Source organism: Macaca thibetana, chromosome X (assembly GCF_024542745.1).
Source record: "Macaca thibetana thibetana isolate TM-01 chromosome X, ASM2454274v1, whole genome shotgun sequence".
In the NCBI taxonomy this organism is placed as follows: domain Eukaryota; kingdom Metazoa; phylum Chordata; class Mammalia; order Primates; family Cercopithecidae; genus Macaca; species Macaca thibetana.
Window position 1 is genome coordinate 72,492,944 of NC_065598.1, and position 27,219 is coordinate 72,520,162.

Consider the following 27,219-nt stretch of genomic DNA (forward strand, 5'->3'; position numbering starts at 1 on the left):
GATATTAACTGGTTATTTTGCTCGTTAGTTGATGCAGTTTCTTCCTAGCCTCGATGGTCTTTACATTTTGGCATGTTTTTGCAATGGCTGGTACCGGTTGTTCCTTTCCATGTTTAGTGCTTCCTTCAGGGTCTCTTGTAAGGCAGGCCTAGTGGTGACAAAGTCTCTAAGCATTTGCTTATCTGTAAAGGATTTTATTTCTCCTTCACTTATGAAACTTAGTTTGGCTGGATATGAAATTCTGGGTTTAAAATTCTTTTCTTTAAGAATGTTGAATATTGGCCCCCACTCTCTTCTGGCTTGGAGAGTTTCTGCCGAGAGATCTGCTGTTAGTCTGATGGGTTTCCCTTTGTGGGTAACCCGACCTTTCTCTCTGGCTGCCCTTAAGATTTTTTCCTTCATTTCAACTTTGGTGAATCTGGCAATTATGTGTCTTGGAGTTGCTCTTCTCGAGGAGTATCTTTGTGGCGTTCTCTGTATTTCCTGGATTTGAATGTTGGCCTGCCCTACTAGGTTGGGGAAGTTCTCCTGGATGATATCCTGAAGAGTGTTTTCCAACTTGGTTCCATTTTCCCCCTCACTTTCAGGCACCCCAATCAGACGTAGATTTGGTCTTTTTACATAATCCCATACTTCTTGCAGGCTTTGTTCATTTCTTTTTCTTCTTTTTCCTTTTGTTTTCTCTTCTCGCTTCATTTCATTCATTTGATCCTCAATCACTGATACTCTTTCTTCCAGTTGATCGAGTCGGTTACTGAAGCTTGTGCATTTGTCACGTATTTCTCGTGTCATGGTTTTCATCTCGTTCATTTCGTTTATGACCTTCTCTGCATTAATTAATCCAGCTCTCAATTCTTCAACTTTTTTTTCAAGATTTTTAGTTTCTTTGCGCTTGGTACGTAATTCCTCCTTTAGCTCTGAGAAGTTTGATGGACTGAAGCCGTCTTCTCTCATCTCATCAAAGTCATTCTCCGTCCAGCTTTGATCCGTTGCTGGCAATGAGCTGCACTCCTTTGCCGGGGGAGATGTGCTCTTATTTTTTGAATTTCTAGCGTTTCTGCCCTGCTTTTTCTCCGTCTTTGTGGTTTTATCTGCCTCTGGTCTTTGATGATGGTGACGTACTGATGGGGTTTTGGTGTAGGTGTCCTTCCTGTTTGATAGTTTTCCTGCTAACAGTCCGGACCCTCAGCTGTAGGTCTGTTGGAGATTGCTTGAGGTCCACTCCAGACCCTGTTTGCCTGGGTATCAGCAGCAGAGGCTGCAGAAGATAGAATATTTCTGAACAGCGAGTGTACCTGTCTGATTCTTGCTTTGGAAGCTTCCTCTCAGAGGTGTACTCCACCCTGTGAGGTGTGGGGTGTCAGACTGCCCCTAGTGGGGAATGTCTCCCAGTTAGGCTACTCAGGGGTCAGGGACCCACTTGAGCAGGGAGTCTGTCCGTTCTCAGATCTCAACCTCCGTGCTGGGAGATCCACTGCTCTCTTCAAAGCTGTCAGGCAGAGTCATTTGCGTCTGCAGAGGTTTCGCCTGTGTTTGTTATTGCCCTGTCCCCAGAGGTGGAGTCTACAGAGACAGGCAGGTTTCCTTGAGCTGCTGTGAGCTCCGCCCAGTTCGAGCTTCCCAGCAGCTTTGTTTACCTACTTAAGCCTCAGCAATGGCGGGCGCCCCTCCCCCAGCCTCGCTGCTGCCTTGCCGGTAGATCACAGACTGCTGTGCTAGCAATGATGGAGGCTCCGTGGGTGTGGGACCCTCCCGGCCAGGTGTGGGATACAATCTCCTTGTGTGCCCGTTTGCTTAAAGCGCAGTATTGGTTTGGGAGTTACCGGATTTTCCAGGTGTTGTGTGTCTCAGTTCCCCTGGCTAGGAAAAGGGATTCCCTTCCCCCTTTCACTTCCCAGGTGAGGCGATGCCTCGCTCTGCTTCAACTCTCGCCGGTCAGGCGGCAGCAGCTGACCCGCACCGATTGTCCGACACTCCCTAGTGAGATGAACCCAGTACCTCAGTTGAAAATGCAGAAATCCCCAGTCTTCTGTGTCGCTGGCGCTGGGAGTTGGAGACTGGAGCTGTTCCTATTCTGCCATCTTACTCTGCCCCCTCCTGCATAGTTTTCAAAGTTCCTCATTAGTGATTTCTAGTTTTATTACATTGTAATTAGAAAAGATGGTTGATATTATTTCAGTATTTTTGAATGTTTAAAGACTTGTGATTTAACATATTGTCTATCCTTGATAATGTTCCTTATGCTGAGGAAAATATGTTTATTCTGCAGCTGTTAGATGCAAATTTATTTAAATATTTAGTAGATTCATTTGTTTTATAGTGAAGATTAAGTCTGATGTTTCTTTATTGATTTACCATCTGTCTAATGCTGAAAGTGGGATGTTGAAGTCTCCAGCTATTTTTGTATCGGGGCCTATCTGTACTTTTTTCTTTAATAATATTAGCTTTGCCGGGCGCGGTGGCTCACACCTGTAATCCCAGCACTTTGGGAGGCCGAGGCGGGCGGATCACAAGGTCAGGAGATCGAGACCACGGTGAAACCCTGTCTCTCCTAAAAATACAAAAAATTAGCCAGGCGTGGTGGTGGGTGCCTGTAGTCCCAGCTACTCGCGAGGCTGAGGCAGGAGAATGGCGGGAACCTGGGAGGCGGAGCTTGCAGTGAGCCGAGATCACGCCACTGCACTCCAGCCAGGGGGACAGAGTGAGACTCTGCCTCAAAAAAAAAAAAAAAAAAAAATTAGCTTTATATGTCAGGGTGCTCTACTGTTGGGTGCATATGTATTTAAATTCATTATATCTTCTTGCTGAATTGAGCCCTTTATCTTTATATAGTCACCTTTCTTTTTGTCTTTTTATAGTTTTTGCCTTGATTATCCATTTTTTCTGATACAAGTATAGCTACTCCTGCTTTTAAAAAAAATTTTCCATTAGCATGGAGTATCTTTTTCCATCCTTTACTTTTCATTCTATGTGTGTCTTTATAGGTGAAGCATGTTTCTTATAGGCAACAGATTATTGAGTCTTTTTTTATGCATTGAACCACTCTATGTTTTCTGATTGGAAAGCTTAGTCCATTTACTTTAAATATTATTATTGATATTTGATATTACGTATTTATTAATATACCTGTTGGCCAAATGCATGTCTGTTTTTAAGAAATTTCTGTTCAGATTTATTATAGTTTGAATATATTCCCCACAAAATTTAGCTGTTGCCAATGTGATACTATTAAGTAGAAGCCTTAGGTGTTTATTAGACCAAGAGGACTTTTCTTTTGTGAATGGATATAGGTGCCCTTATAAATATGAGGGATTTTTTCTTGCTTGCTCTTCCATCTTTCTCCACATGAGGACACAGTTTTTTTTCCTCTGAAGAATGAAGGCCTCACCAAACCCCAAATCGTGGTGTCTTAGCCTTAGACTCCCAGCTTCCAGAAATGTGAGAAGTACATTTCAATTCTTTATGAATTACCAGTCTGTGATATGCTCTTATAGTAGAACAAGATGGACTAAGTCAAGGTCTTTGCCCATTTTAGAATTAGGTTCTTTCTTTCTTTTTTCTTTTTTCTAATGAGTTGAGTTTTCCAGGTATTTTGATATTAACACCTCATCAGATGTATGGATTGCAACCGTTTTCTCTCATTGTGTAGGTTGTGTCATTACTCTGTTTATTGGTTTCTATGCTCTGCAGAAACCTTTTAGCTTAATGAAATTCAACTTATTTGTTTTCTTCTTTTTTGCCTGTGCTTTTAGTGTCATATCTAAAAAATTGTGCACAGACTAATGTCATGAGCTTTTTCCCTAGGTATTTTCATTGGTTTTACAGTTTCTGATCTTACGTTTAAGTCTTTAATTCATTTCAGGTGGGGCCTTTAAGAGGTGAATGGGTTATGAGGCCTTTGCTCTGAATTGATGGGTTAATAGGTTATAACAGGAGTGAGTAACTTATCACAAGATTGGATCTGTCATAAAAGCCAGTTTGGTTCTCAGTGTGTCCTCTCACCATGTGATGTCCTGCACCACCTCAGAAACGTGCAGAGTTCCCATCAGCAAGGAAACTCTCACCAGACATGGCTCCTCCACCTTGGACTTTCCAGCCTCCAGAAATGTAAGAAATAAATTTATTTTCTTTATGGATTAAATTTCAAGCTTTCAGTTATAGAAAGAGAAAATGTACTAAGTCATAAGAATATTTTAGTGAATGGATGTAATATATGTAGTGATGCATTTGTAGACATATGCTTCATAGATGTCTTAAAGTTACTTATAATTTGTGGTATTAACGGAGTTAACTTAGGGAATATAAGTGATTATTCAACTGTAATGTATGTAATGGGGTGTTTGAAAATACTTTTTTGGAGGAGAAAGTTGAAATTTTATTGTATTTTTATTGAAAAGTAATGATTATATTTATGTGGTATGATGTGGTTTTAATATGTGTTTACATTATGAAATGATGAAATCAATCTTTTTAACACATGCATCACCTCACATACTCATCTACTTCTTTGTGGTGAGAACATCTGAAATAAAATCTTTAAGCAACTTTTAAATATACAATGCTTTATTATCAATTATAGTCATCAATTTGTACACTACATTACTAAAGCTTATTTTTCCTGTCTACCTGAAATTTTATACTCTTTGATCAACTTCTCCCCTTTTCTCCATTTTCACCCTCTCAAGCCTCTGATAACCACTATTCTGCTCTCTACTTCTATGAGTTCTGCTGTTTTAGATTCCACATATACATGAAATTATGCAGTATTTTTATTTCTGTGCCTGGTTTATTTCACTCGGCATAATATCCTCCAGGTTTACCTATATTGTAGCAAATGGTGGAATTTCCTTCTTTTTTAAGGCTTAATAGTATTCCATTATATGTATGTGCATATATATATATATATATACTCGCACATATTTATATACACATATACATGTCTATAGATTACATTTTTAAAATCATTCCTCTGTTGATGGAAACTTAAGTTGCTTCCATTTCTTAGCTATTGGCAATAATGCTACAATAAACATTAGAGTGCAGATATCTCCTTAACATACTGATTTCAAATCTTAGGACACATGACCAGAAGTGGGATTGCTAGATAATATGATCGTTCTAGTTCTAGTTTTCCAAAGAACATCTATACTACTTTCCAAAGGGGGTATATTAATTTATATTCCCACCAATAGTGCACAAGGGCTATTTTTCTCTACATTCTTGCCAAAATTTATCTTTTTAAAATAATAGTTATTCTAACAGATGTGAAGTCATATCTTATTGTAGTTTTAATTTGCATTTTCCTAGTATTAAGTGATGTTGAGCATTTATTTATATATTTAATGACCATTTGTATGTCTACTTTTGAGAAATGATTATTCAGGTCCTTTGCCCATTTTTAAATTGGGTTACTGGTTTTTTTGCTATTGAGTTTGGTTCCTTATGTATTTTGAATACTAGTTCCATATCAAATGTATGGTTTGTACATATATTCTTCCAGTCTGTGGGTTGCCTCTTCACCACATTGATTGGTTTCTCTTCTCTGCAGAAGTTTTTCAGTTTGATGCAATTCCACTTTGTTTCTTGTTTTTCTTTTGCCTGTGTTTTTGGGTTCATGTCCAGGAAATCGTTGCCCAGACCAATGTGAAAGAGTTTTTCACTTATGTTTTCGGCTATTAATTATACAATTTCAGATTCCATATTAATCCCTTAATCTAATTTAAGTTGATTTTTGTATGTGGAGTGAGATGAACATCTAATTTCATTCTCTTTATATGGATATCTAGTTTTCCCAGCACCATTTATTCAAGAGACTGTCCATTCTTCATTGTGTGTTTAGGCATCTGTGTCAAAAATCAATTGAATATAAAAACATGGGTTTATTTCTTGGCTCTCTATCCTATTTTATTTATTGATGTGTCTGTCTTTATATTAGTACTATGCTATTTTGATTACAATCACCTTATGGTATATTTTGAAATCAGAGTATGTGATGCTTTCTGCCTTTTTTGCATTTACAAAAGATTTCTTTGGCTAGTCTGGGTCTTTGTGGTTCCATAATTTCTAGGAGTTTTAAAAACAATTCTGTGATAAATTACATTAAAATTTTGATAAAATTGCATTAAATATTTAGGCAGCTTTGGATAGCATGGAAAATAACATTTTTAAATTCTTAAATGTGGGCTGCATTTTCATTTATTTTGCCTTTATTTGATTAATGTTATATAGTTTTCAGTGTACAGATCCTTCAGGAAATCATAAAAATTATTTCTGAATATTTTTGTAGCTATTAAAAATGGAATTCTCTTGATTTCTTTTCAGATAGTTTATTATTATTGTTTACAAGCCAACAGTTTTTTGTGTATTGATTTTGTAACTGACAAATTTACAGAATTTGTTTATTAATTCTAACAGTTACTTGGTTGAGTCCTTAGGGTTGACTGTATATAAGATCATGTCATCTGCAAAAATAGACACTTGTTTTTCTTATTTGGATTTCTTAAATTTGGTCTCCTTGCCTAATTCCTCTGGCTATGACTTCCAATGTTGTGTTGACTAGAAGTGGCAAGAGGTGGCATCCTCATCGTGTTTTTTAATTTTTAAAAAAAATTTTTATGAGTATATAGTAGGTGTGTATAATTATCAGGTGTACAAGATATTTTGATACAAGAATACAATGTGTAATAATCATATCAGGGTAAATGGGGTACCCCTCACCTCAAGAATTTATAACTCCTTTATATTACAAACATTCCAATCATACTTTTTTAGTTGTTTAAAAATGTACAATTATCATTGACTGCAGTCATTCTCTTGTACTATCAAATACTAGATGTTATTAATTATATCTAACTGTATTTTTGAACCCATTAACCACCCCCACTCCCCCCACATACACTACAATTCTCAGCCTCTTGTAACCATTAGTCTATTCTTTATGTCCATTAGTTCAGTTGTTTTATTTTTTAGCTTCCACAAATGAGTGAGAACATGTGAAGTTTGTCTTTCTGTGTCTGGCATATATTGATCTTAGAGGAAAGCTTTTAACTTTTTACCATTGAGTATGATGTTACCTGTGGGCTTGTTATAGAACTTTTGCTTTTTTTTTTTTGCAAATTTAATTCTATTTTGTTTTACTTTCTGGGATATATGTGCAGACATGCAGGTTTATTACATAGGTAAATGTGTGCCATGGTGGTTTGCTGCACCAATCAACCCATCACCTAGGTGTTAAGCCCAGCAAGCATTAGCTATTTATCCTGATGCTCTCCTTCCCCCCAACCCCTTGACAGACCCCAGTGAGTGTTGTTCCCCTCCCTGATGTTGAACATTTTTTTGTATCCTGTCCATTTATGTTCTCTTTTGAGTAATATGTGTTGAGACTCTACGGCCATTTTTAAATTGGTTTATTTGTTGTTGTTGTTGCTTACTATTGAGTTGTTTAAGTTGTGTGTATATATATATCTTGGAAATTAACCCCTTATCAGTTGTATGATTTGTAAACATTTTCTCTCATCCCAAAAGCTCTCTCTTTGCTCTACAAATTCTTTCCTTTACTCTGCAGAAGCTTTTTAGTTTGAGGTAATCTCATTTGTCTGTTTTTGCTTTTGTTGCCTATGCTTTTGGGGTAAAATCCAATAAATCTTTGTCAAGATCAATTTCATGAAGGTTTTCTCCTGTCTTTTTTTCTAATAGTTTTATAGTTTTTGGTCTTATGTTTAAGTCTTTTGTCTATTTTGAATTGATTTTTGTATATGGAATGAGACAAGTGTTCAGTTTCATTCTACCTGTGGATATCTAGTATTTTCAGCACTATTTACTGAAGACTGTCCTCTCCCCATTGTAGGTACTTGGCATCTTTGTCAAAGATTGATTAATCAGAGATGAGTAGATTTATTTCTAGGCTCTTCTTTCAGTTCTGTTGATCTATATGTCTGTTTTTGTGCCATACCATGCTGTTTTGATTATTATCAAATCAGCTTTGTAGTTGATTTTGTGACCATGTAGTGTGATTCTTTCAGCTTTTTTCTTTCTGCTCAAGATTGCTTTGGTTATTTATGGTATTTTGTGGCTCCATATGAGTTTTAGGATTGTTTTATTCATTTCTGTGAAAAAGGTTGTTGGAATTTTGATAAAGATTACACTGAATCCAGATTGGCTTTAGTAGTATGAAACTTTAACAATATTATTTCTTTCAATCTATGAACATAGAATAACCTTTCTGTTTATTTGCATATTCTTTAATTTTCTTTATCAATGTTTTATAGTTATCAGTGTACAGATTCTTTAACTTTTTGGTTAAACGTATTCCAAAGTATTTTTGTAACGATTTTAAATAGGATTGCTTTCTTGATATTTTTCATATAGTTTGTTTTTAACATGTACACATGCAACTAACTTTTATACATTGATTTTGTATCCTGCAGCTTTAATGAATTTATTTGTTCTAACAGTTTTTTGGTGGACTCTTCATGGTTTTTCATATTTCAAATAATGTCATCTGAGAACAGAGACCATTTAACTTCTTACTTTCCAATTTGAATGGCTTTTATTTGTTTTTCTTGTCTAATTGCTCTGCCTAATAACTTCTAGTAATATGTTGAGTAGAAGTAATAAGACTAAATATCCTTGTGTTGTTTCTTACCATAGAGAAAAAGGTGTTACTTTTTCACTCTTAAGTTTGATGTTAGCTGTGGGCATGTGATACATGGTCTTTTTTCTGTTGAGGTACATTGCTTTTATACCTAATTGGCCAAGAGTTTTTATCATGAAAGAATGTTGAAAAATTTTTATGCTCTTTGTGCATCTATTTAAATAATCATATAATTTTTATTCTTCATTCTGTTAAAGTGTTGCTTCACATATACTGATTAGTGTATATTGAATTATGCATCTTAGGGAAAATCCTACTTAGTCATTATGAATGGTCCTTTTTATTTGGTATTAAATTTGTTGTGTTAGTATTTTTTTGAAGTTTTTTTGTATTTATGTTCATCAGAGATATTGGTCTGTAATTATTTTTCTCAGACTATTTGTGTCTGGCTCTGGGGTTAGGGCATTGCTTGCCTAGTACATGTTTTTAAAAGTATTCCCTCGGCCGGATGCAGTGGCTCAAGCCTATAATCCCAGCACTTTGGGAGGCCGAGACGGGCGGATCACGAGGTCAGGAGATGGAGACCATCCTGGCTAATATGGTGAAACCCCGTCTCTACTAAAAATACAAAAAACTAGCCGGGCGAGGTGGTGGGTGCCTGTAGTCCCAGCTACTTGGGAGGCTGAGGCAGGAGAATGGCGTAAACCCGGGAGGCGGAGCTTGCAGTGAGCTGAGATCCGGCCACTGCACTCCAGCCTGGGCGACAAAGCGAGACTCCGTCTCAAAAAAAAAAAAAAAAAAAAAAATTCCCCCCCCCCCCCCCCCCCCCTTTTTTTTTTCTTAGTATTCCCTCATTTTTAATTTATAGAAAAGAACTTTAGCAGGATTTCTATTAGCTCTTTCTTAAATATTTGATAAAATATAGTCAAAAAGCCATCTGATTCTGGGGTTTTCCTTTTGGGGGGCTTTGAATACTAATTAGATCTTTTTTATTATTGGTATAAGATTCTTTATTTCTTCATGATTCAGTTATCATAGGTTATATTATTGTATGAATTTATTCATTTCTTCTAGATTATCCACTTTGGCAGTATGTGATTACTCATAATGGTTTCTTATGCTTTTTTTTTTTTTTTATTTCTGTACTGTCATGTGCATTCGTGTGAAGAGACCACCAAACAGGCTTTGTGTGAGCAATAAAGCTTTTTAATCACCTGGGTGCAGGTGGGCTGAGTCCAAAAAGAGAGTCAGCAAAGGGAGATAAGGGTGGGGCCGTTTTATAGGATGTGGATAGGTAAAGGAAAATTACAGTCAAAGGGGGGTTGTTCTCTGGCCGGCAGGAGTGGGGGTCACAAGGTGCTCAGTGGGGGAGCTTTTTTGAGCCAGGATGAGCCAGGAAAAGGAATTTCACAAGATAATGTCATCACTTAAGGCAAGGACCGGCCATTTTCACTTCTTTTGTGGTGGAATGTCATCAGTTAAGGCAGGGACAGGGCATTTTCACTTCTTTTGTGATTCTTCAGTTACTTCAGGCCATCTGGGTGTATATAAGTGCAAGTCACAGGGGATGCCATGGCTTGGCTTGGGCTCAGAGGCCTGACATTCCTGCCTTCTTATGTTAATAAGAAAAATAACATAAAATAGTATTGAAGTGTTGGGGCAGTGAAATTTTTTTTGCGGAGAGGTGGTGTGGAGAGATAATGGGCGATGTTTCTCAGGGCTGCTTTGAGCAGGATTAGGGGTCGAATGGAAACCTAGAGTTGGAGAGATTAAGCTGAAGGAAGATTTTGTGGTAAGGGGTGATATTGTGGGGTTGTTAGAAGAAACATTTGTCATATAGAATGATTGGTGATGGCCTGGTTATGGTTTTGGATGAATTGAGAAACTAAACAGAAGGTGCAAGGTCTGAATAAAAGAAGGATAAAAATAGGTATTAAAGGACTAAGAATTGGGAGGACCCAGGACATCCAATTAGAGAATGCCCAAGGGGGTTCAGCATAATTACTTGCTTGTTTGGCAAGTTTTGGGGCTCTATACTTGAGTTTTTTTATGTTGTCATACACCAGGCCAGATTGATTTAGGTAAAAATGACACTCTTCATTTAAGAACATACAGAGTCCTCCTTTTTCAGCAGTGAGTAACTCAAGGCCTCAGCAGTTTTGGAGGACAACTGCAGCTAAAGAGTCAACTTGGGCCTGGAGGACTGATAAAGTTTGTGATATGTCTGTGATGCTAGCAGAGAAGTCATTAGAGAGGCTACGGAAGGTCGTGACAGAAGTTGAAATGCCTGTTATTCCAGTACCAAGAGCAATAGTGGAGACAGAAAGTCCTAAACCGACCAGCAAGGGAATTAGTGGAATAAATCTTTTTTGTCATGTCGGTGTCATGAGGGGAACAGGTAGCTCTTCGGTCCCATTTGCATATTGAATTTTGGGAGTAAGGAAAACTAGTGTGCATGTGCCTGTCCAATTAGCAGGTAGACACATGTAGGTAGAGGATGCACAGAGGAAAAAGAGACCTTGTGCAAAGCAAAACCAGAGATGCAAAGTAAAAAGGTGAGAGGGAGTGCTGAAAGGGGTGTCTTGTACCCAGACTCCTAGGGATCCAGCTAGGGTGGCAGCCATGAGAGGTTGTAATGGGGAATGATGGGTAACTGCATAGAGGGAGAGGTTCAATTTTCATGGTGTATGAGAAAACGTTGAGTGTCTATGAGCAAGCTTTCACTGTTATTTTCAGGACTGGATATAAGTAAACCAGAAGAGGGCCTGGGAGGAGAGTCTGACTCTCGTTGGCAAGGGTAAGGTAGCCAAGGATGGAGTGAAATACAGGGTAAGTGTCTTCCTAAGCAATAATTACTGCTAACGTTTTTAAGTTTGCCAGTATTGATAGACAGCTTGTCTGTAATATGGAGCTGGAAGGCTCCAATTGTTTCAGTGATGTGTGTAGTTGGGCTTTGGAGACGAAGAGTAAAGGAATATTGAGAAGGTGAAAGGTTACCTAGGAGAAGTCCAGTGGGTCTTTGCCGAGAAATACATAAAGGAGTAGCCACAGTAATAGTAGTTTGTGTTGTGAGAGGGCCAAATATTGGGAGAGTAGAGTTGATATAAGAAGAAAGGTTTTTTAAGTAAGTGCAGAGGAGGGTGGCAGCTTGCTGATGTGAAATGTCTGGGGAGGTCTTGCTAGACCTGTGTAGAAAGCAAATGAGTTCTTCAGGAGGGTAAAGGTGAGGGCTGTTAAAGGAAGTTCGGAGGTGTAAGGAGACAGATGTTGCCCAGTCTGCCTGAAAGGCGGGGACAGCTGTGTAGGCGCTGGAAGAAAGGGAAATACAAAGCCAGCAGTTGTTCGCTAAGGAGAGATTAGAAACGGCTTGGAGAGAATGGGTAAGGTTGATAGTGTGGTGGAGATAGCTGGGGAGAGGTAGAGGGTGGCATAAGAATGGGAATGAGAATAAGAGTGAGTATAAAAGTAAAGAATAGAACTTCATCAGAGTGGAAGTATTGGAGGGTGCCCTGCCAGCAAAATCATCTATCTAAGAGGGAGTTAAGAGTGGCGATTTGGGGATAGCACCAAGAGATATCAGCTGTGATGGCTTGAAGAAACAGTGTAAGCTGGCAGTGTAAACAAGAGTAGGGCATTTATAAGTAGTTGAGAACGGAGAATAGGAGTATGACTAGACAGAAGATAGTAGGGATGACTAGTTTTTGGGGCTCAGTCCAAATAGTGGGGGTAAAGCCCTGTTGCAAAAAGTAGGGTAAGGACAAACAGATCTAATAGAATGAAGGGGTGTATTAAACTCATAAGGGTTATTACTGTTCTTCAGAAATACGAGTGAGTTTAAGGGAAGTAGGGGAGAGTACTTGCGACTTCCAGGAGGAAGAGGAGGGATTAGTCTGGCTGTCCGATGGACACAGCTTTATCCTGGAATGGTGAACCCAGTGGGGAGGATCCTGCAGGCAGATGGCAGTCGGGGTACTATAGATGACTAAGTAGGGTCCGGTCCATCGAGGTTGTAGAGTTTGAGGGGTCAGATTCTTAACAAGAACTGATCGTCCGGCTAGGGTATCTTCATATGACTGAGAATCTGGAGTAGGCAAGAGAATATTAACAGCCTGGCAATTTCCTGTCTAGCTTGCTGGAGGACTGGAAGATAGTCATCTAGAGCGCTGGTGTCTGGGATGAGGTTGGGGCTGAGCAAGAAAGTGCTTCCATATAAAAGTTCAAATGGACTGTATCCTGTAGCATCTCAAGGACAGGCTCTAATTCTGAGAAGGGCAAGAGGTAAAAGTACTGTCCAATCCTTTTTAAGTTGGAGGCTGAGGTTGGTGGGGTGTGTCTTTAAAAGACCATTAGTCCATTCTACCTTTCCTGAAGATTGAGGATGGTAAGGGATATGAAGGTTCCACTGAATACCAAGAGCCTGAGAAACTGCTTGGGTGATTTGACAATTAAAGGCTGGTCCATTTTCAGACTGTATAGAGGTGGGAAGGCCAAACTGAGGAATTATGTGTGACAGAAGGGAAGAAATGATGGCAGTAGCCTTCTCAGACCCTGTGGGAAAGGCCTCTACCCATCCAGTGAAAGTGTCTATCCAGACTAAGAGATACTTTAGTTTTCTGACTCGGGGCATGTGAGTAAAGTCAATTTGCCAGCCCTCAGCAGGGGCAAATCCCCGAACTTGATGTGTAGGAAAGGGAGGGGGCCTGAACAATCCCTGAGGGGTAGTAGAATAGCAGATGGAACACTGAGAAGTGATTTCCTTGAGGTTAGATTTCAATGATGGAAAGGAATTGAGAGGTTCTAAAAGATAGGCTAGCTGCTTGTAACCTACATGTAAGAGGTTATGAAATGATGACAGAATAGAATGGACCTGTGAAGCTGGAAGGAGATATTTTCCTTGGTCTAAGAACCATTTGCCTTGTGTGGGAAGAGATTGATATGTGGAAGTTTCAGCGGGGGAGTAGGTGGGAGTGACCAATGTGAAGGAGAAAAACTGGCCATGTGGGACAGAAGTTGGAAAGCTAGCTGCTTGTCTAGTCACCTTATCAGCATAAACGTTGCCTAGAGCAATGGAATCTGATGCCTTTTGATGCCCCTTGCAGTGAATGACACCATCTTCCTTTGGAAGTAAAGCAGCCTTGAGCAGAGTTTTTATTAAAGAGGCATTAATGATAGAGGACCCTTGTATAGTGAGGAAACCTCTTTCAGCCCATATAACTGCACGGTGGTGCAGAATATGGAAGGTAAATTTAGAGTTAGTATAAATATTTATGTGTAGTCCTTTTGCAAGAGTGAGGGCCCGAGTTAAGGTAACTAGTTCGGCTTGCTGAGAGGTAGTAGAGGGGGGCAGAGTGGTAGCCTCAATGACAGATGTGGAAGATACTATTGCATAGCCTGCCTTTCCTGGTGAGAGGCAATTAGGCCTGGTGGAACTGCCATCGATAAACCAAGTGTGATCAGAGTGAGGAATAGGAAAGAAGGAAATGTGGGGAAATGGGGTGAATGTCAGGTGGATCAGAGAGATGCAGTCTTGAGGGTCAGGTATGGTATCCGAAATAATGTGGGGGGCCCTATTGAAGTCTGGGCCAGGAACAATGGTAATTGTGGGAGACTCAACAAAGAGTGAGTATAGCTGAAGGAGCCAGGGAGCAGAAAGTATATGCATCAGGTGTGAGGAAGAAAATAGATTTTGGAAGTTATGTGAGCTGCAGAGAGTGAGATGAGCATGGTTTGTGATTTTGAGGGCCTCTAAAAGTATTAGGGTGGCAGCAGCTGCTGCACAGAGACGTGATGGTCAGCCTAAAACAGTAAGGTCAAGTTGTTTGGACAAAAAGGCTGCAGGATACGATCCCGGTCCTTGTGTAAGAATTCCGACTTCACAGTCCTGCACTTTGTGTGTAATGAAAAGTGTTGGCATGAGTCAGGGAGAATGAGGGTGGGGGCAGTCTCTAAATCTGTCTTCAAGGAATGGAAAGAGGAGTGGGGAAAGAATTTAGGATCTATGGGGTCAGCTAGGTTTCCTTTTGTGAGTTTACATAACGGTTTTGTTAGGATGGCAAAACCAGGTATCCAAAGGTGAAAGTATCCAACCATGCCCAGGAAGGAAAGGAGTTGTTGTTTTGTAGAAGGGGTTGAAGTTTGAGAGATCAGTCAGACATGATTGCCAGGGAGATCACGTGTGTTTTTATGAAGCATTATGCCAAGGTAGGTAATGGATGGAGAAGAAATTTGAGGTTTGGAGGGGGATACCTGATATCCTTTGGAGAATAAATGCTGAAGGAGCAGAAAGTTTTCTTGTTGAGAAGATTCAAAGGAGGGGCTACAAAGAAGAAATTCATCAATATATTGAATAAGGTGAGAAGCAGAGGGGTGGAAAGGAAGTAAATCATGAGAAAGAGCTTGGCTGAAGTAATGAGGGCTGTCCCTGAAACCTTGTGGCAGCACAGCCCAGGTAAGCTGCTGGGACTGATGGGTGTCAGAGTCAGTCTAGGTGAACAAAAAGAGAGGCTGGGACAAGGGGTGCAGGGGAGTAGTGAAAAAAGCATCTTTAAGATCAAGAATGGAATAGTGAGTTGTGGAGGAAGGTATTGAGGATGAAAGAGTGTACGGGTCGGGCACCACAGCGTGGATAGGCAAAACGATCTGGTTGATAAGGCGCAGATCCTGACCTATTCTCTGACTTGTCCAGTTTTTGAACAGGTAAAATGGGGGATTTGTAAGGAGAGTTTATAGGTTTTACAAGCCCATGCTGTAGCAGGCAAGTGATAACAGACTTTAATCCTTTTAAAGCTTGCTGTGGGATGGGATATTGGCGTTGAGCGGGGTAAGGGTGATTAGGTTTTAATGGGATGGTAATGGGCATGTGATCGGTTGCCAGGGAGGGAGTAGAGATGTCCCATACTTGTGTGTTAAGGTGGAGGGATACGAGAGGAAGATGCAAAGGAGGCTTTGGGTTGGGGAGAAGGGTGGCAATGAGATGGGGCTGTAGTCCAGGAATAGTCAGGGAAGCAGATAATTTGGTTAAAATATCTTGGCCTAATAAGGGAACTGGGCAGGTAGGGATAACTAAAAAAGAGTGCATAAAAGAATGTTGTCCAAGTTGGCATCAGAGTGTGGGAGTTTTGAGCGGTTTTGAAGCTTGGCCATCAACACCCACAACAGTTATCGGGCAAGGGAAGCAGGCCCTTGAAAAGAAGTTAATGTCATCAGTTAAGACAAGTACCAGCCATTTTCACTTCTTTTGTGGTGGAATGTCATCAGTTAAGGCAAGGACTGGCCATTTTCACTTCTTTTGTGGTGGAATGTCATCAGTTAAGGCAGGGACAGGGCATTTTCACTTCTTTTGTGATTCTTCAGTTACTTCAGGTCATCTGGGTGTATATACGTGCAAGTCACAGGGGATGCGATGGGTTGGCTTGGGCTCAGAGGCCTGACATGTAATATCAGTTGTAATGTATCCTTTGTATTTCTGAGGTATCAGTTATAATGCATCTTTTCACTTTTCTAATTTTGTGTATTTAAATCTCTCTTCTTTTATAGTGTAGCTAAAGTTTCCTTGATTCTATTTATCATTTTACAAAACTCTTGTTTACCTTTTCTGTTGCTTTTCTAGTCTATTTTATTTATGCTCTGATCCTTGTTTCTGCTTTCTTACACTAACTTTGAACTTAGTTTACACATCTTCACTCAGCTCCTTGAGATCTTATGTTAGGTTGGTTGTTTGAGATCATTATTCTTTTTTGATGTATTCATTTATTACAATAAGCTTCTCTCTTAGAACTACTTTTGCTACATCTCAGTGGTTTGTAAATGTTGTGGTTCTATTTTATTTTCTGTGAAGATATTTTTTATTTCTCTGTTAAGTTCTCCTTTGATTCATGGGTTGTTTGGTAGCATGCTGTTTAATTTCTATATATTTGCAAATTTTCCTGTATTTTTTTTTCTTGTTGAATCTTAGTTTCATACCATTGTAGTCAAAGAAGGTGCTTAACATAATTTATATCTTCTGAAATTTGTTATGACTTCTTTTGTGGCCCAACATATGACCTATCTTAAAAATGTTCCACGTATGCTTGACAGAAATACATACTTTGCTATTTTTGGGTAGAATGTTTTGTATGTGTGTTCACCCCACTTTATCTAAACTATAGTTCAAGGGAAGGAACAAGATGGCTGGCTAGATAAAGCAAGGAAGCACCTCTTACACCAAAAGAAAGCAAAATATTTAGTAAAGCATCACACTTTGAACAGACATTTTGAGAGAAAATACTGCAAATCAATAGATAGGTGACACAGACACTGAGGCTGAAGAGGGAGGAAGCTAAGAAACTCATATCCAGTCACCAAGCCCCAAGATCAGCTCACAGTCCTGAACAGGTCCTAAGAAAGGGATGAGTGAAGAAACACTGGGGCACCACACTCCCTCATTGGATCTCTGAGATCCTGAATACAAGAGATCCCATGACCCACATAAACATTTGAATTGACAGAGCAAACTACGTGGAGAGTAGGTGAAGGCAGAGATGAAACATGTGCAGACCCCAGAAGATTTTATGGCATGCAGAGGAGCTGCAGCAAAATGCGACCATAGGTGCCCATTTGCCAAGATTCTCCATTTTTTCTCTAAGTGGCTGTAGCCCCAGCTGACTGTTAGGCCAGGAAAAAGCAGGCCTTCCTTTCCTGTTAGACCAGAGCACATTTTATCTGCATGGCCCCTTGTCTACTGGCCCCTTCTAAGGTAGCCTGCCTGGTTGCTTCTGCAAGAGGATGCACACAGCACAGAATTCTCTGCATCACCTTCGTGTGTTGTTGGTGGCTTGCGAGCAGTTTGGCTCCACCAACACAGCTAGTGTTTGACTCCAAGGACCCAGAAGAAAAAGGCACAGGCCCAGTCCCAACCCTCTAGTGTTTGAACACACAGCCCAGGGTTATTGAGCTGAGATCTGTGGCCTGAGCTTGAGCCGGAGAAGAGCCCCCAGTTTCAGAACACTGCAAAGCATAAGGAATGTGTTTGTGTGCTGAAATAGGAGCTAGGCATTCCTCCCTCTGCAAGACTGGCCTGGGTTGACCTGTTGACCAGCTGCAGCTTTTGTCTGAGGGAGCCGTGTGAAAGAGAACACCTGGAAAAGCTCAGCGATCTGGGTGCAGAAGGCCTGGGACAAATCTAGCTGGTCAAGCCTGCACATGAGGAGGCTCCAAAGGGAGACTTGGACAGAAAACTGCAAGCTTGGAGGAACTCACAGCCATCTGCTGGGGAAAAAAAATACCCAGGCTGCAGATGCTACACCAGATGGAACCTACAGAACCACCACCCTACCTTTGAGTTCTCTGCCCTTTATACACTGCATCACCAGACCACTCAGACATACCCCACAACCCACTGTGACCCTATCAGGTTGAGAGAACCAGTGGATCACTGGGGAGTTGCAGGTCTCCCAGTGGCCTAACCTTCAGCTCAAGTCACCGCAAGTGAAGGGGGAGTGCAACCCACACGGGTTGCCTTGGGCTGTTCCCAGTGTATACATCAAGTCACTGAGGTAGGACAAAAGCTTGCTACGGTCCTATTATTTTATGGTTATTATAAGTGTACTGGAACTCTAAAAAGAACTTGTTTGTATAATGTTATTCTATACAAAGTATGTAGCCCAAGAAATGACCAGCCTGATGTGTGTTATGACCCATCTAAGCCTCCCATGACCACAGTTCTTAAAATAAGATTAAGGACTGAGGACTGGTGGGAGCTCATAAACGATATGAGTAAAGTGTTAGCCAAAACAAACAAACAAACAAACAAAAGGGTGCCCAAACAAGTCACCTTAAAATTTTATGCCTGTGCTGTCATTAATAGAAATAAGTTAGGAATAATTCTCTTAATTAGAAAAGAGGCTATATGGCAGAAAATAAGTACATCTGTCATAAATTAGGACTGTGTGGAAATCAATGTAAATACTGGTCTTGTGTCATTTAGACCACTTGGATAAAAGAAAAAAAAATGATGAAAAGGATCCAGTCCAGCTTCAGAAAGGAAAAAATGACCCTTCCTGTACTAAGGAACAATGTAACCCCTTAGAGCTAGTAAAAACCAATCCCCTTGATCCTTGCTGGAAAAAAGAGGAACGTGTGACCTTAGGAATTGATGGTCAGACTGGATCCTTGAGTAAATATCTTGGTTCAAGGAGAATTTTACAAATGCTCTCCTGAGCCAGTGTTTCAAATTTTCTATGAAGAACTCAGTGTGCCAGTACCAGAAATTCCAGGAAAAACAAGAAATGTGTTTTTGCAATTAGTCAAGCATGTAGCACAGTCTCTCAATAACACTTCATGTTATGTATGTGGAGGAACTGTAATAAGAGATCAATGGCCATAGGAAACCCGAGAATTAGTACCTACAGACCCACATCCTGATGAATTCCCAGCTCAAAAGAATCACCCTGATAATTTCTGGGTCCTAAAAGCCTCAATTATTGGACAATATTGCATAGCTAGAGAAAGAAAAGAATTCACTGACCCCGTAGGATGACTTAGTTGTCTGAGACAGAAACTGTACAGTGGTACCACAAAAACAGTCATAATTCCCAAAGCTGCAAACCATGGATAGGACCCACCCAGAGTCCTACCGGGACTGGTCAGTCCCCACTGGATTATACTGGACATGTGGGCATAGAGCTTATGCGAAATTACCTGACCAGTGAGCAGGTAGTTGTGTTATTGGCACTATTAAACCATCTTTCTTCCTACTGTCCATAAAAACAGGCGAACTCCTGGGCTTCCCTGTCTATGCTTCCTGCACCGCCTACTGGATTGTAGCCTGCACTACATCACAAAGCAAAACAAATTCCTTCAGCACCCAGTCAATGCCTGTAAAACCCAATTCAGAAAGCCAGCTACAACTAAGAAACCCATATGCCTGGGCCTTCTGAGAGAACCCAGAAATAAAGCAAATTGACTATACCCAACATACACCACAGTCAAACCCTCAAGAAAAAAAGAATATAAAAACCAAAAGTTTCATTTAAACAACAACAATTTTAAAAAGAAAAAGGAACACTAACCCCCTCAGATGAGAAGGAATCAGTGCAAGATATCAAGCAATTTAAGAGGTCATAGTGTTGTTGTAGCAGGACAAGCAGCAGACAAAACTCCTCAGACACCAAGTTAAAGAAGGAAGGGGTTTATTCAGCCAGGGGTATCGGCAAGACTTCTGTCTCAAGAGCCGAGCTCCCTGAGTGGGCAATCCCTGTCCCTTTTAAGGGCTCACAACTCTAAGAGGGTGCTTGTGAGAGGGTCATGATTGATTGAGCAAACAGGGAGTACGTGACTGGGGGCTGCATGCACCGGTAATTAGATCGGAACAAAACAAGATAGGGATTTTCACAGTGCATTTCTATACAATGTCTGTAATCTATAGATAACAGAACCAGTTAGGTCAGGGGTCGATCTTTAACTACCAGGCCCAGGGTGTGGCGCTGGGCTGTTTGCCTGTGGATTTCATTTCTGCCTTATAGTTTTTACTTCCTCTTTCTTTGGAGGCAGAAATTGGGCATAAGACGATATGAGGGGTGTTCTCCTCCCTTATTCCCCCCTTTTGAGACTCTCACTCATTTTATTAGTGGAAGTTCTCACTTTCATTTTCACTACCCATGTCTTCTTGCAAGACAAATCAATAGTGATTCATATAGCACACTTGTGCATTATGGTGAACTAAGGTAGCAATGAATCTTTTTATCATTTGAAGAAGTACAGGTAGCAAACAAGGGAGCAGTAAGTAAGTTCCTATTACTATTATAACTCTTATAATAAGAGTTTTAAATCCTCCTAGTGCTGGGAGCCATTTTCTAAACATGGCCCTGGAATGAAATCTATGCCACACTTGCATAGGCACATGTGCCAGTTTTGTCATATCTCTAACCATGTCTTCAACTACTTGCCCTTGATTATCTATGTGTAGGCAGCAATTAGTAAGGTTAAATTTCCTACAGATCTCTCCTTCAGCTGCTAGCAAGTAGTTGAGAACTAATCTATTTTGATAGATAGCATTTCTCATCTGAGTTTCTTGCTGGGCCAGAATAGTCAAGGCTCTGCTGGTTTTATTAGTGATTATTTTTAAGACAGTTTGTAACCGTATGATTCGATTGATCATGTAAATGGGGGTCTTGTGCTAAGTAGCAGACCTATGATATTGTATGATTCTCTCAGGGGGCCATTTATCATTTTTTCAATTTCTTATAGCTATGGTTCTCTTTCCACTTTTCGATGAGAACGTGATATTCAGGCTAGTGCTGGTTTACCGGAAATTCTAGGGGTGGTACATGTGCTAAAAGACTTTCAGTTGTCTTTTTTTTTTTTTTTTTTTTTTTTTTTTTGCGCGAGAGAGGAAAGTCGAAGATAAACCAAGTATATATATTTTTAAGAAATTGACCTTTCGTTTTAAATGTGGGGACCTTGGCAGTGGACTTTATAGTCCTTAGTGCCTTTTTACTTAGAAATTTCCTTTAGCACCTATTTTTATTAGTTTTTAAACCAAAGAAAGCCAAATACCATTTTACATTTAACAATGCTTCTCATATGATTTTTATACCAGATAAGCTAAATTTTATCTTTATATTAGTGTGTTATTAATGTTAAATCTAATTTTAATAAAACCTTGTAGACATATTTATTTAATTTTTAATGTTTGACCATAAGGTAAGATTTTATAGACTCTTTTTAACCTTTTATAATTTTTGCTAAAGAGCAGGTTGGTGCTTTAAGAAAAACCTGTTATGCTTCTACTTTAATTTCCAGTTCACAGAAAAACTGGATGATACTTCTTTAACTTTAGCTAATATGTTTACACACAGAGTGTTCTTTGCAATTAACATTTTAAACCTTGCTTAAAACTTCAAAACAGTAATTTTTAACTTTTTAATGTAGGTAAAAATGTACATTATTATGCCTCCTTATAATCCTTTTACCAAAGGAATATTTTGCTATTCTTATACACTTTGCACATAAACTGTTTTTTTCTTTTAATAGTTTTACATTCAGGAGGCCTAGTTACTTTTAAATTATACAACATTTTTTGCATAAATTCTTTTTTTAACACACATTTTTTATAACCTTTTTTTCCCTTTCACGACTTTTACAGGCAATTTTTTTGACATGCCTTAACTTTCTGACTTATTACAAACATTTCTTTCTTTAAACAACCAGTTAATTTATTTCAGGACAAGAATTTACCATATACCACTTTTTTATATAAATTCCACCTCCCCCCCCCCTTTTTTTTTTCCCATTTTTTCCCTTTTTTTTTTTCCGAAGATGATAACCATTCTTTTCCAAAGCGAACCTTTTTTTATGTCTGTGAACTAGATTGTCTAAGGCTACAAGAATAGAATTACTATAATACATGTTACACTGTTAACTTTTAGCAAACTTTACTTTTGTTGAAAACCTTGTAAGTCTGGGATTTTAATTATCCTTTGCTATTAATAAGACCTTGTTTTGTCCAAATTAGAATTGGTATGATGGCTTTTAAAGGAACAGGGTATACTTTTTTTAAAACTACTTGTATATCTCTCTTTCTTTCTCTCTTTGACTTTGTCTCTCTCTTTTTGACTATCCTTTTGCCTCTGTCTCTTCCTTTCTCTCTCTGCCTCTGTCTCTCTCTCTCTCTCTCCTTGACTCCTTCTTTGTCTGTCTCTTCCTCTCCATCTCTTCCTCTCTCTCTCTTTGCCTCTTTTCCTCTCTGTCTCTTTCCTTTCTCTCTCTCTGCTGGTCTTTCCTTGCCTCTGCCAGCTGCTTATTCTGCTGTTCTCTCAACCACTGTGTGTTGGGGGCAGGGGATCTAAAACAAGTTGGTCTGGATTCCTGGCTTACAGGTTACCTTGTGCCATGCCTTTGAAAGAAGGGACCTGTCAAGGCTTCTTCTAATGGCCAACCTACCTCTAATGCTGGCCAGTCTATCTTACACAAAGTTTTAACTCTTCCTGGTGTCATAGTACTCCATAGTCTCCGTTAAATCCTTTTTTTGAAAATTTTCAACATATTTCCTAGTGGGGTGGGCTTACTTTGTGCCTCACCCATGTTTCCTCTAGACAAAACACCACGCTCACACCACACGTGTACCACAAAACAAAGAACGGGTAAAAAGGACACACACACACTTTTGTAGTTTACACCAAACCAAAATCAAAACCAAAATCAGAGTATCCAGAAATCCAAGCCAGATCAAAACCAAAGCATCAAGTAATCCAAGTCAAGTCAAAAGCAAAAAACCAAAGTGCCAGTACAGGCACACTGTGGACAATCAGGCCATACTTCTACTCAAATGGAGTGGGCAAGTTCCCAAGACCGGTCCTGTCATGCAATTCAAACCAAATCAAAACCAAAACCAAAACCAAAGTGCCGATAAAGGCATGCCATGGGTGATCAAGCCACACTTCCACTCAAATGGAGTAGGCAAGTTCAAAGACTAGTCTTACCAAGTTTTGTATGTCCAGACTCCAAGTGCCTGTTCCTTCCCAGTGTTCAGCCACTGCGTTGATCCTCCATGGGGGCCTACCACACACTATTCTGGCAAGGCGTCCCACCAGGGCAAATGCCTACCCGGGAGCACTTTCAGGATCCACGTTGCTTGGGCTGTTCAGGGTCCCCTGCAGGGATGTTCCACAGGGCAGGCTTAAGCCGCCTAAGGAGCTGCCTTGACCATCCACTGTTCACCTTGCTTCCCGGTCAGGAAACCAAGAAATGTAGCAGGAGGAGTGGCAGAAAAAACTCCTCAGACAAAGAAGGAAGGGGTTTATTCGGCCGGGGGCATCGGCAAGACTTCTGTCTCAAGAGCCGAGCTCCCTGAGTGGGCAATCCCTGTCCCTTTTAAGCGCTCACAACTCTAAGAGGGTGCTTGTGAGAGGGTCATGATTGATTGAGCAAACAGGGAGTACGTGACTGGCGGCTGCATGCACCGGTAATTAGATCGGAACAAAACAAGATAGGGATTTTCACAGTGCATTTCTATACAGTGTCTGTAATCTATAGATAACAGAACCAGTTAGGTCAGGGGTCGATCTTTAACTACCAGGCCCAGGGTATGGCACTGGGCTGTCTGCTTGTGGATTTCATTTCTGCCTTTTAGTTTTCACTTCTTCTTTCTTTGGAGGCAGAATTTGGGCATAAGAAGATATGAGGGGTGGTCTCCTCCCTTAATGTTTTTTACTAGAGGATTGCTTTAGCTCCCCCAGCAATGGATTCTAACCATGTTGAAATGTCTGAAGTGACAGGCATAGAATTCAGACTCTAGATGTCAAGGAAGCTAAATGAGATTTAGAGAAAGTTGAAACCTAATCCAAAGAGGTAAGTAAAATGATCCCAGAGTTGAAAAGTGACATAGACATTTAAAAAAATAACTAAACTCAACTTGTGAAACTTAATTTACTACAGAAATTTCAAAGTATAGTTGGAAGACTTAAAATTAGACTAGAGCAAGTAGAGGAAGTAATGTCAGAGCTTGAATACTCTTTCTTTGAATCAACCCAGTCAGACCAAAGTGAAGAAAAAAGAATAGAAAAATGAGTAGAGCCTTCAAAAAATGTGGGATTGTATAAACAAACCAAACCTATTGAGGCAGCAGAATAGTGCCTGGAGGAAGGGAACATGGGGCCAATCCATGCTGACTTCCTATAACTAAAGCAAATTAAATCACTTTAGCAATGACAGGAATGTGAATGGCTTGATAACTTCACTTCATCTTCTCCATTCATGCCATTTACTCTTTGTAACTGCACATTCATAGTCACCATTTACATAGACCACATGCTCCAGGTAACATTCTCTCCTTTTACACTTTCTAACTTCGTATTTATCCTCTCCATTTACATAGATCAAACACACTAAGTAACATCCTCTCCATTTACAATAGGGTGCATTCTGAGTAAATGACTCTGTGACTTCACTTCATTCTCTTCATTTACATAGACTATTTCCCAAGTAACCAATGGGAAACCTCTAGGGTATTGAAACCCCAGAAAATTCTGTAAGTGGAGCTCTTGAGCCTCTATGCTTGGGCCTGCTCCCACACTGTGGAGTGTATTTTTGTTCTCAATAAATCCCTGCTTTTGCTTTCCTCACTTCGTTTTTGCATTTCATCCAAGAACCTGGACACCTTCTATCAGCAACATATTGACACACTAACATATCTAAGAGAAAAAGTGAGAGAGTAAACAACTTGGAAACCATGTTTGTGGATATGGCCCATGAAAATTTCTCCAATTTTTCTACAGAAGTTGACATTCAAATTCAAGAAATTCAGAAAACCTCTGAGACATAGTATACAAGATGACTGCTCCAAGACATGTAGTCATCAGATATTCCAAGGTCAACATAAAAAATAAAATCTTAAAGAAATTTAGAGAAAAGGGTCAAGTCATTTACAAGAGGAACCCCATCAAGCTAACAATGGAATTACCAGCAGAAAGTTTACAAGACAGAAGAGATTGAAGGCCTGTTTTCAACATTTTTGAAGAAAACGTATTCCAACAAAGAATTTTGTATTCCTACAAACTTAGCTTCATAAGAGAAGAAGAAGTAAAAACATTTGCATACATGCAATAACTAAGGGAATTTGTTTCCACTAAACCAGCCTTCTAAAATATTCTTAAGGGAGTTCTAAAGATGGAAAAAGAAGAACAATACTTGCTATAACAAAAACACAGTTAAATACATACCCCAGAGATTCTATAAAGCAACTACAGTATCAAGACTACAAAGCAACTAGCTAACATCACAACAGGATCAAAATCTCATATATCAATATTGATTTTGAATGTAAATGGCCTAAATGCCCCGCTTAAAAAAAACACAGAGTAGCAAATTGAATAAAACTATGACTCAATTATTGCTGTCTTCAAGAGGCCCATCTGACATGTAACTACACCCATGGGTGCAAAGTAAAGGGATGGAGAAAAAGCTTTAAAAATAAAAAGCAGGGATCACTCTTTTTATATCAAATAAAACAGATTTTAAACAAAAACAGTTAAAATAAAAGGACAAATAAGGGCATTATGTAGTGATAAATGGCTCAATTCAACAAGACTTAACTATTATAAGTATACATACACCCAACATTAGAGCACCCAGTTTAATAAAACATGTATGTCTAGAACTAGAAAAAGACTTAGACAGCCACAGAATAATAGTAGGGTACATCAACACCACACTGAGAATATTAGGTTGATTATCAAGGCAGAAAACTAACAAAGACAGTCTGTACTTAAATTAAACACTTGACAAATGAGAACTAATATATATATTTCACCCATCATCCACAGAATATACATTCTTCTCATCTGCTCATGGAACTTACTCCAAGATTGATCCCATGCTCAAGCATAAAGCAAATCTCAATAAATTTTTTAAAAAGTCATACCTAGCATAATCTCAGACCACAATGGAATAAAAATATAAATCAATACCAACAAGATCTCTCAAAAACCACAAAGTTAATTGGAAACTGAAATACTTGTTCCCGAATGACTTTGGGGGTAAACAAGAAAATTAAGGCAGAAGTCAACAAATTCTTTGAAATAAATTAAAACAGAGATACAACAAAAAATCTCGTGGATGCAACAAAAGCAGTGTTAAGATGAAAGTTTGTAGCACCAAATGCCTACATAAAGTAGTTAGAAAAGTCACAAGTTGACAGTTTAATGTTGCACCTAGAGGAACTAGAAAAAAATGAACAAACTAACCCCAAAGCTAGTAGAATAAAATAAACAACTAAAATCAGAGCAGAATGGAATGAAACTGAGACATAAAAATTTATAAAAATGATCAATGAAACCAAACAGAGAAGATCCAAATAAGCTCAATCAGATGACAAAGATGACATTATAACTGATCCCACAGAAATTAGGTCTTCAGAAACTATGATGAACATCTCTATGCACAGGAACTAGAAAATTTAGATAAAATGAATATATGTCTGGAAGCACACAGCCTCCTAATATTAGATGAGGAAGAAATTGAAACCCTGAACAGACTGACAACACATTCCAAAATTGAATCTGGCATAAAATACCAACCAAAAAAGCTGTGGACCACATGGATTCATAGTTAAATTCTACCAGATGTACAAAGGAGAGTTGATACCAATTCTACTTAAACTATTTTTAAAAATTTAGGCAGAGGGACATTTCCTTAACTCATTCTACAAAACCAGTATCATCCTAATATGAAAGTCTGACAAACACACATGAAAAAGAAAACTACAAGCCAACATTCTTGATTAATATATATGCAAAAATCCTCAACAAATAATTGCAATGTGAAACCAGTGGCACATAAAAATGTTAATTCACTGTAATTAAATAGTCTTTATTCCCAGGATGCAATGCTGGTTCAAGATATGCAAGTCATTAAATGTGATTTATCGCAGAAACAAAATTAAAAACAAAAACCACGTGATCATCTCAAAAATCCTTTGATAAAACCTAACATCTCTTCATGATAAAAACCTTCAACAAACAGGCATTGAAGGAACATACCTCAAAAAAATAAGAGTCATTTATGACAAACCAACAGCCAACATCCTTCTGAAAGGACAAAAACTAGAGTCATTCCCTTTCAGAACTGTATCAAGACTGGAACAAGCCCAC

The 27,219-nt window shown here is 39.2% G+C and overlaps 1 protein-coding gene and 1 long non-coding RNA gene across 2 annotated transcripts in view; both read left to right on the top strand.

The window, feature by feature from the left end:
• The window catches only part of MAGEE1 (MAGE family member E1), a 493,295-nt gene that overhangs the window by 338,531 nt on the left and 127,545 nt on the right, over positions 1 to 27,219 (top strand). The gene's annotated exons all lie outside the window — the stretch shown is intronic.
• LOC126946344 (uncharacterized) lies at positions 12,469 to 26,347 on the top strand. Its single transcript, XR_007722647.1, has 2 exons — positions 12,469 to 20,014; positions 23,623 to 26,347. It is a non-coding gene; the product is annotated as an uncharacterized LOC126946344 (long non-coding RNA).